This window comes from Pseudorca crassidens, chromosome 1 (assembly GCF_039906515.1).
Source record: "Pseudorca crassidens isolate mPseCra1 chromosome 1, mPseCra1.hap1, whole genome shotgun sequence".
NCBI lineage: Eukaryota > Metazoa > Chordata > Mammalia > Artiodactyla > Delphinidae > Pseudorca > Pseudorca crassidens.
Window position 1 is genome coordinate 26,491,088 of NC_090296.1, and position 8,014 is coordinate 26,499,101.

An 8,014-nucleotide genomic window follows, 5' to 3' on the forward strand; every position below is an offset into this window, starting at 1 on the left:
AGAGGGCCTGGTTGAATTTTGGGGTCAACTGTGTGAACTTGAGCACTCCAGTAAACCTTTAAAGCCTCAGTTTAATGCACTTCATGGTGCGTGCCCTCATGGGTTGCTGTAAGGGTTGGAAGAGGAGTGCACAGGAATGCCTAGCAGGATACTTGGCACAGTTAAGGCAAGTCACAGGAGGAGCTGCTCTGTGCACAGATCCAGTCCGCTCCCGTTACTGCAGGGCACGTCGCGGGGGGCGGTGGGGGGGGGCGCACGCAGTCAGACACACAGAGCAGTGATTCATCTGGAAAAAAGGAAGCCCACAGCCACTCAAACTGTATCAAGCCTGGAGGTTGCCCTGGGAGATCCCCATCAAACAGTCCATTCATTCCACCTTGAACTCAAACCTCTCCAGGCCCCAGTGGGCTCTGGGACTCCCAGAAGGAAACTGATGGAGAAGAGGGCAGGTCTGTGCGCACAGAGACCGGGGCTGAGTGGGGCGAGGGGAGAAGGCGGGGCTGGGCCTGGACCTCTGGAAGTCAACTTGGCAGAAGTGAGTTTGGGGCCGCCTGCTGTCAACTCCAATTGAGCAAACAGGTCCCTAAGGGAAGTGACAGCAAAGAGTCCAACAGACCAGGCAGTATTAATGGCCACCGTTTATTGAGGGTCAGCCAGGGGCCAGAGTGATAAACGCAAATAAGGCCACATTCCCCCCACCCCTGCTACAAGCCCTTAGATGGCTCCTCCCTGCTGTTGTCACCAGGACCCAAACCCTCAGTATGGCCTACAAGATCCCCGTGTCCTGAACCCTGCCCACCTCTCAACTCACTTTGCCCCCGGTCACCAGGTTTTCTTTGGTTTTTGTTTCTGTTTTCAAATGAACTGTGTTTCTCCAGCCTCAGGGCTTTTGCACAAGCAGGTGCCTCTACCTGGATGCTCATCTATTATCTTTCCCCAGTTTTATCAACTGTAAGAGACACACGAAAAAAGACCAGCTTTTTACTCTGAAATAATTTGGGGCTACATAAAAGTTGCAAAAAACAGTATAAATAATTCCCGTATTCCCTTCACTCAGTTTCCCCAAATGTTGGCTTTTCGGCATGTTTACATTTGTACTGGTGTGTTAGATGCTAGAGCCATTTCTGTGTGTCTCTTCCCAACTCCCCGTGCAGTGACCTCACGTTGGTGGCTTGAAAATGGCTGTGGAGGCAGAGCATCTACAGCATAGAAACTGGTAATCAGGGCCTTTTCCGCAGGAAATGCTGTTAAACATTTACCACCATACTACCCTTGTATCAATGTCTTTTCTTTCTCTCTCTTTGTTGTGTGTGTGTGCATCGCTCTTTATGTGTACGTACACTTATAGTCCTTTTTTTTTTCTGAGGGGTTTGAGAATCGGTGACAGACATGTCCCTTTATCCCTAAATATTTTGGTGCAGATTTCTTAAAAAGAAGGACATTCTCATACAATAACCACAGTACATTTATCAAAATCAGAAAATTAGTATTTATACAACTCTATCCAACTCTATTTTCTGACCTTATTCAAGCGTCTCCAAATGTCCTACTAAAGTCGTTTATAGCAAAAAAAAAAAAAAAAAAAAATTCTGCTCTGTGTACTATGTAAATATCTTCTGTCGCATCCCCTGCTGGTTGTAGTATCCATTCATGATTCTTGCCTAAAACAATTGATATTATGATGAGTAATGATTGGTAAATGGTGATTTTCTAATTCCATCATTTCTTCTACATTTGTTCCTTTGCATTTTTTGTTAAGGAAGAATGTTCTTTTCTTCCCTAATCATTTGTATGTTCATTAATTTATTTATTTTAGGATGGACTCATGGATTCCTATTTTGATCTTTGGGTTATATTCTATAACTCATTATTTATTTCAGTGCTCAAATTATGCCAGATTTGTCCAGGAGAAACCCCTTTAAGGCTCCATTCTTACTGACATGTCCTCAGTATTATTTTTTCTCTAAGCACATCATCACTTCCTGGCACAACAAAATGTTCCAGGGTCATTTTATTCTTTGCCTGAGTCAGCCCTGGAATTGGGCGTTTCCCCAAAGTGCTGGTTCCTTTCAGTGGAGAATGGCATTTAGAAACCAAGCTCTGGGAACCGGGGTGCTCTGTGCTTCTGCGGAAGATACATCTTTCCAATCTCTGACAGCAGTATGCATTTCACAGTCTACGGTGTGTACAGATCCACTGGTCTAGCATTTGGCTCTTTTCCCTCTGGCCACTTTTCTGCTCGCCCTGAAGCTTAGCCCAGCAGTGAGCCCTCTGCCAGGACCCCTTCCCCAACCTTCCCACCGTTCTCTCTGCCTGGTTCACACGCCCTTTTGTCCTGTCTCCCCTTTCCACTGAACCACAGTCTGGGAGCCTATCTGCCTGGAGATTTTAGACCAGGCGAGCTTGCTGCAGGGCAAGGTGGATTTCTCTTGGATTTTACCCTATTCTGATCCCTGCCATTACAGACCTTCTTTGTTTTAAATTGGGTGGGAGATAGGAAACTCCTCTGGGGCTGAAGGAAAGCCTAAAAGAGTTCTTTCAGTAAGCACAAAATAACATTTCTAAGGGTAAGAATGCTCTGAGTCATAGTTAATTACTAGAGTTTTTCTTTCTTGGTGTTATCTAAAATAATAGTGTTTTAGATTCAGTGAACTAGATCACACCTAGTTATCCTTCAGAACGGAGCTCCCAGTACTTCCTCATGAGTGCTTTTCCTCCACAGCACTCAACACAACCTAACATAGATTCTGGGGTCACTGTTGGTTCATACCTGTCTGAAGGCCCCATGAGCACGTGCCCTGTCTCTCTTATATTCAGAGCTGTATCATCAATGCCTGGCACATTGTAGGTGCTCAGTAAAAATTTGTTGAATGAATGACTGAATTAATTTTATCTTCTCAATAATCTGCAAAGCAGAGATGACTCTCCCTGCTTTACAGATGGGGAAAATGAAGCTCTAAGGGACAAGGTTTGTTCAATGTTGTTCCACCCGTAAGTGGTGGGATGGGGATTCAAAACTGGACTTGTTGGAATCCAATATCTGTGCAAAGTGTTTCAATGGAGGACATGCTTTTAGTGGAGGATTGAATTGAGTTTTTATTCCCATGATGAGTTTGGTTGCTGAAGGAGCTTCTAAGTTCTTAGAAATTAGGGCAGCACAAAAATGATCCAAAAGAGGGCACAGAACAGGGGCTGGTGCTGCAAAACTGCCGCGAGGGGCCCTCTGAGTGGCCACTGCCACTCATCTCATCCTTTGCCATACTCCTACTGGACCAGCCTGGACTGCCAGGTCCCATTAGGGAAGGGTCAGGCGGAGGTAGGGGCCAGGGACTTGACCCCAACCGTGAGCCCCACCCCCCAGCTCCGCCTAACTAGCCCTGGGCCCAGCCAGGGTGACGTCTATGGCAGAACGCACTTCTCCCAAGGGCTCCACCATCTCATCTTCTCTGCCTCCTACACATGCCCAGCAGCTGGGCAGAATGGAGTTACACCTCTGCTCGGGAGATAGGGAAACGCAGTCCCAGAGGATATAAATACTCACCAGAGAGTAAATTTCTCCATCTGTACAATGGGAGGATTGGACTTGGTGATATCACAGGTTTCTCCAGTTCTCCTTGTAGTGGTTTGATGACCAGTGGCCCCTCCCCCGGCTTTCCTCGTCAGACCCCCAAACCTCAGGGCTTTTCTGCCCTCCTCCCAGGGGAAACAGTGCTTCTAATTGCTTCCCCTTGAACTGACCAGAGTCAAAACACAATCCTCATTCGCATTTCAAAGGCCCCGATGGCCTAATCCAGATTAGACACACCAGCCACCTGGTCTCTGAAAGTCCCTGTCCTGGCCAGGCAGCTGGGTTGGCCTTTCATGAGATGTGGAAAGCACCTGTGGAGATGGTTTGAGAGGCACTGAAAGACATTTCCACTTCTAAACAGATCTCTCCTAGAAATACCGCAAATTATAATGCTACTCACGCTTGCGCTCGTATGCATCAGGTGGCAGGTACTCATTTAATCCTATAACCCTGCGAGGCGGGTGCTACTCTTTCCCCATTTTACATATGAGGACACAGAGGCACAAGGAGGTTAAACGACTTGCCCAAGGTCAAGGTGGAGAATTTGAACTTCGTGAGTGCACGTTCATAACCACTGCACTCCACTACCTGAAATTCCACTCTCGGCTGTCTTGCCTCTCATTTGGAATGCGAACACCATGGAAGATAGCCTTGGAACACCAGCATCTCAGTGACAAGTTAGATGGGCCAGCTGGGCTGCAGACCACCGCCCACCGGCTGCTTTAGGGACTTCAGGCCCTGGGCACCTTCTGGTCAGCTCTACCTCCGGCCTGCCCCCTCCCCTCTTCACTGCCCCAGGGCCAGCCTTGAGCTCTGCGACAGACCAGACACACACCCAGGCCTGCAACACAGGTGAGAGGGGCTGCCCGTGACTAGAAATCACCTCCCAGTGTTCAGACAGGCCTGGGGTTCCTGGTGTCGTGAAATGTGAAGGGCAGGGTCCCAGCCTGTTCTTCCTGAGGGACAAAGACCCTTGCTTCAGATGTGGTGAGGAGTGGGCTCAGGTACCCCGGAATGAGAGGCCATAGCGCTCATTAAAGATGGCTTTAAAATGAACTCCTGGGGGCTTCGCGGGTGGCGCAGTGGTTGAGAGTCTGCCTGCTAATGCAGGGGACACGGGTTCGAGCCCTGGTCTGGGAAGATCCCACATGCTGCGGAGCAACTAGGCCCGTGAGCCACAACTACTGAGCCTGCGCGTCTGGAGCCTGTGCTCCGCAACAAGAGAGGCCGCGATGGTGAGAGGCCCGCGCACCGTGATGAAGAGTGGCCCCCGCTTGCCACAACTGGAGAAAGCCCTCGCACAGAAATGAAGACCCAACACAGCAAAAATAAATTAATAAACTCCTAACCCCAACATCTTCTTAAAAATAAAAAGAACTCCTGGCCAGAGGGACTGCTACATTATGTGCCCTACTTAGGACCACAAATACAGCTTAAATAGACTTTAAATACAAACTCACCTGTCACAGACTCAATCTACTTCCTGTGCACACAGGTACTGCATTCTCCAGAGGCTGTACCATGGGCTCCTGTGAGCACACCCAAGCCACGTTCACATCTGCATTTGCACACACACACACACACACACACACTTGTAGTTGAGCCCCCAAGCACACCCAGCTTTCCAAAGCAGGCACCCACAGGTGATAGAAAGAGCGTCATACCTTTATCAACTCTTATTGGGATAGAGACCCCCGGGGGAAAAATTGCCTGGTGCTACTCAAATGGAGAGTGATGCTCTCCTTTCCTTCCCCACTTCCTCTCCACACATCCCTCACCCTGCTCTGGGAGCCACTCCTGTAGGGAGTGTGGCAGCTGGAGAGGTGAGAGTGTGCTGGGAGATACGGAGTCTGGCTCTCTACTAAGGCTCTGGAGTAAGATGCCGGGAACGCAGAGACCACGTGGTGCCTTCCCTGGCCTCACGCCTTTCTGTGGACAGCCGTGCCTCCCTCCCACCCCACCCCCATACAGACTCACACGCAGCTCCCAACCTGGAAAGAGGGCCAGCGTGCCCAAAGCCAGAGCTCAGAGCGGTGGCAACAGGATCATGGGTTTGCCTCTGAAATCTGCATCCCTCACATGGCTACATCCTAAGGAGACGGATGGTGGGGGGGAGGAGTGGGGCTGGGAAGGGGACGGCAGGAGGAGAAGGAGGAGGTGTGGAGAGAGGGAGACAGGCAGGGTGGCTGGGGTGGATGCCATGACCATGGGACTCAGCCTTCAGGCAGGACTGGGGTATCCATTGGTTAAGGGGGTGATTCAAACCCAGGCCTCTAGCCATAGGTGACCCAAAGGGACACCCCCTCTGGGCTCCCTCTTCTTCATCCATCATTCTAGAACCAAGACTCCTTGACCTTAACTTATTAGGGGTCAGGGACCTCTTGGAGGGATTTGTAAAACCTCTAGACCCCATGCCAGGAAGGTCTTCCTACACACGGTCATTAGCTACTACTGCCCAGGCCAATCTGACGACCCCTCCAAGGGGTTCATTAGGAACCTCACCCCAAATGGTGAAGCAGTGTTTTCCAAGAGTCAGCGGGGCATGCTTGCAACGAATACAGATTCCCAGGCCCAACCTCCCCCAAACTTAAGTAAAATCTCTGGAGGATGGGTCTGGACCTGCATTTTAGAGGCACATCAGCCAGATTTGTGGGCTGGTTGTAGGTAGCTGTAGAGGGTCTGGGGAAGGGGTACTAGATAAGAAAGCAGATGCCTGGGCTCCAGCCTCAGACATCCTGATTTGAAAAGTGGAGATGGGGTTCAGGAATCTGCATTTTAATCAAGCAGCTCAGTGATATTGATGCAAAGACCTTGGGGAGGGAAGGGAGAGCTATGACCCAGTCCTAAGTTGTTAGGCTAGGTAGGGGCACAGGGAGGCCTGTTGATGGATTCATACGGTGTTCCAGAAGACTGTTCTAGAAACACATGTGCCAGGTCAGGTAACTGGTACTCCCCAGGGCTCAGTGAAAGGCCCTGAGGTGGGCTGGTACAGGAGCCCTTCTCCAGAAGGTGGGCAGCTGGTCTTAAGTCCCAGTTCTGTGCTCAGAACTGTGGGGCCTGGTTTTCTGCTTGTGAAATGAGGGGACTTCACAACTCCAGCTTCTGTGACCACGTAACAGTGGCCTTGGCCACGTGTCAGGGCATCACACAGCCCAGCATGCAGCCAGCTCTCCTCACCAGCACCCTGCCCCAACCCCAGAGAGGAGCTGGGGCCAGAGGCTATCTGTTCCAGTGCCTCCTCCACGACAGCTTCCTCGTGGGCCTTGAGGAATGCACCTGACAAAGCCACTCACTAACCCTGCGTTGTCCTCATCCCTCGAGACAGCCGGGACCCAATGGGCAGGATGAGAGTTTGACTGGGATGGTTGTTGGGGTGTGTGTGTGTGTGTGTGTGTGTTAGGGATGCATGGGCCCTGGTTGGAGGCTGAGTTCTGGAGGTCAGGATGTGTGGGAAATCAGACCCGCTAAGGCTGGGACCAGGCTGCCCTGTGCTCCCGCCACCTGTGGGAAAAGTGTTTCCAGGCCTGAGCGGATGTTCCTGGGGTGAGACACAGAGTGACAGGCTTTGGGTCCTCTCTACTAAGGCTCTGGAGTAAGATGCCAGGAGCGCAGAGACCACGTGGTGCCTTCCCTGGCCTCACGCCTTTCTGTGAACAGATCAGGCACCTTTCAGTCTGCAGGCAGCTACCTCAAGCTCCTAGCTCACTCCTCTTCTCTGCTCACTCTTCCCCCCGCCCCATTCCCTCCTCCTCCTCCAACCTTCTGGTTTGGAAGGGCAGCTGTGGGCAGCCACCTGCAGCCCGCTCCCTTACATCCAGATTCCAAAACACCAAGGAAGTGGGGTTGGTGAGAGGATGGAAAGGAGCCCAAGCCAAGTATCCTTCTCTGCCCCACCTTCCCAAAGTTCTCCCCAGCACCACTATTTTGTGTGCGTGTGTAGCTTAAGTAGTTTCTTTTTAAAGAAAATACTGAAGTACAGTTGATTTACAATATTGTGTTCGTTTCAGGTGTACAGCATCGTGATTTTTTTTTGCAGATTGTATGCCATTATAGGTTTTTACAAGATATTGGGTATAATTCCCTGTGCTACACAGTAAATCCTGTTGCTTATCTATTTTATATATAGCAATTTATATCTGTTAATCCCATACTCCTAATTTGTCCCTCCCCCTCCCTCTCCCCTTTGGTAACCATGAATTTGTTTTCTCTGTCTGTGAGTCTGTTTCTATTTTGTATATAGATTCATTTGTACTATTTTTTACATTCCACATATGAGTGATATCACATATTTGTCTTTCTCCGTCTGACTTATTTTACTAAGCATTATATTCTCTAGGTCCATCCATGTTGCTGCAAATGGCAATATTTCATTCTTTTTTATGGCAGAGTAATATTTCACTGTATACATACCACATCTTCTTAAGCCAATCATCTGTTGATGGGCAC